Source organism: Schistocerca serialis, unplaced genomic scaffold, assembly GCF_023864345.2.
Source record: "Schistocerca serialis cubense isolate TAMUIC-IGC-003099 unplaced genomic scaffold, iqSchSeri2.2 HiC_scaffold_1142, whole genome shotgun sequence".
Taxonomy (NCBI): domain Eukaryota; kingdom Metazoa; phylum Arthropoda; class Insecta; order Orthoptera; family Acrididae; genus Schistocerca; species Schistocerca serialis.
The window spans coordinates 237,501-240,000 of NW_026047340.1; the positions used below are offsets into that span (position 1 = coordinate 237,501).

At 63.6% G+C, this 2,500-nt stretch overlaps 1 pseudogene; it reads left to right on the top strand.

Moving 5' to 3' along the window:
* Positions 1-2,500, top strand: part of LOC126432543 (large subunit ribosomal RNA) — a 7,954-nt pseudogene that overhangs the window by 2,850 nt on the left and 2,604 nt on the right.

Here is a 2,500-nt window from a genome sequence, read left to right on the forward strand (position 1 = left end):
GGTAAACGGCGGGAGTAACTATGACTCTCTTAAGGTGGCCAAGTGGCGGCGGTGTGGCTGCATCCGGACTTGGCTTTTCGAAGTGCGGTCTTGATGTAGTCGTGCTGCTGCTGCGAGGTGCCTTCCTTGGGTTATGGTTACAGGGAGAGTGATGTGCAATACATGGGCCTAGCCCTCTTAGCCTCTCCTCTCCTGCGGTCTTCTCCCCTTCTCGTGGGCCCGCTGATTTTCGCAGAGTGGAAGACCGCACCAGGGGCTTGGGGGGGTTACCAGCCCCCCCTCGCATTATCCCTTTTTTAGTTGGGGGCAGTAATCAAAGAATAAGTGGTGGCCCTTCCGCTGAAGGTGCCACCCCAACTCCCCCAGCACCTAGCCGGCCAACCGGCCGTGCCGAAAATCTTGTAACTTTTGCAGCTGTATACGCCTGTAGTGAGTGCCACCGCAGCTTCACCACCAAGAATGGTCTCGGGGTCCATCGCCGCCGCCAACATCTTGCGGCCGCCAACGCGGAGATCGTGACGGAGAGGCATCGCGCGAGGTGGACGGAGGAAGAAGTCCTGTCGCTCGCCAAGGCAGAGGCCGAACTGTTCCTTGAGAGGGACGCCCGGTTCTTCTTTGTGAATCAAGAACTCATCAGAATGTTCCCCGACCGAACGCTTGAGGCAATCAAGTGCTGACGGCGGCAAGCTGCCCACAAGCAGCTTGTCCGCCAGTTCATGGAGGCGCTTGAGATCGGTCGGGGGGAAGAGCCGGCGTCCCGCCGGGGAGCAGCGAGCCCGCTGCCTGACGCGGGCGAGGCCGCTGCGCCGCCCGTCGACGCAGCCGAGGACTTCGCGGCCGACACCACCGGGCCGCCGCCGGAGGGGCCGACCGACGCCGCCATCTGGGAGCATCTGGCGGGGCTACCTGCTTCCGCCCAGCGTTTCTCTGCCCTGGATCGAGTCATAGGTCTGGGGCGGGGCACGCCGCCCGATGTCATCCTGGGCATGCTCCCGGATGCCCTTGCGTCGGTCGGGTCCAGAGGGGAGAGATCGATCACCAGGACACAGCGGCCGCGCCAACCATCGAAGCGGCCGCCTGCCGCGCCGCCGACACAGAAGCGCAAGCGGCGCCGCTGGGAATACGCGAGAACGCAGGATGCCTTCCGACGGTCGCGTGCACGTTGCGTGCGCGGCCTCTTGGATGGCACCCTGCTCCAGCCGCCACCTGCCATCCCTGGTCTGCTGGACTTCTGGGCGGACCTCTTCACTAAGAAGCCCGTCTCCACCGCGGGCTTCATTCGTGACCGCCTCCTCCCGCACTCGGAGCCTGTCGCTCTTGAGTGCCTATGGGGGCCGGTCACACATGAGGAGGTCGCCGCCGCGTTGCCGCCCAGGGGATCAGCAGCTGGGCCGGACGGCCTTACCCCAGCGGAGTTGCGGCGCCTGCCGCACGAAGTCCTGGTGAAAGTGATGAATCTCTTCCTTCTGGCCCGCGCCCTTCCGGAACGCCTGCTTCGCGCGCGGACGTCCCTTCTCCCGAAAACGGCTGCACCAACATCCCCCGCTGACTTTCGCCCCATTACGGTCTGCTCGGTGTTGGCGCGGACCTTTCACAAGGTTCTCGCGTCACGCCTGATGCGTGCATGTGCTGTGGACGAACGTCAGCGGGCATTCATCCCTCGGGATGGGATGTTGGAAAATACCTTCATCTTGGACACTGCTCTCACCGACGCAGTTCGCTCCTGCCGCTCTGTCTTTGTGGCATCGCTCGATGTATCTAAGGCATTCGATTCGGTAGATCATGCTGCCCTTCGCCCCGTGCTGAAGGCGCATGGCCTGCCGGATTGCTTTGTCGAGTATGTCGAGCGGTGCTACGAGGGCAGCACGACAGTGATAGCGGACGGCGCCGGCGTGGGCGTGTCTGTGCAGCCAGCACGGGGCGTTCGCCAGGGCGATCCCCTCTCCCCCCTCCTGTTCAACTTTGCGGTGGACTACGTTTTAGGCCAACTGCCCTCCCACATCGGAGCTCGGATCCTCGGTCGCAGAGTCAACGCTGCGGCCTTCGCAGATGACGTCTTGCTGTTTGCAGCGACCCCGAGGGGCTTGCAGTCCCTCATCGACGCAGCTACCGCAGCCCTCGCCCACCTGGGGCTGCAGATCAACGCCCGGAAGTGTTTCACCCTCGCCTTAGTCGCGTCAGGGCGCGAGAAGAAGGTGAAGGTGGACAGCAATGTCACCTTCACAGCAGGCAATACCACCATGCCTGCCCTGCGTGTGGGTGAAACCTTCCGGTACCTGGGGCTGCAATTTTCCACGGCGGGTCGCTGCGTCTTCAATCCACGTCGTCACCTGGTGGAGCAGCTTGACGTCATCTCCCGAGCTCCGCTGAAGCCGCAACAGCGCCTCCACGCTCTCACCAACGTGCTTCTCCCTGGCCTGTACCACGGGCTGGCCCTCAGCCGCACTCGGGTGGGTGCATTGAAGTCGGCCGACGTCACCATCCGGGCCGCCGTCAGGAG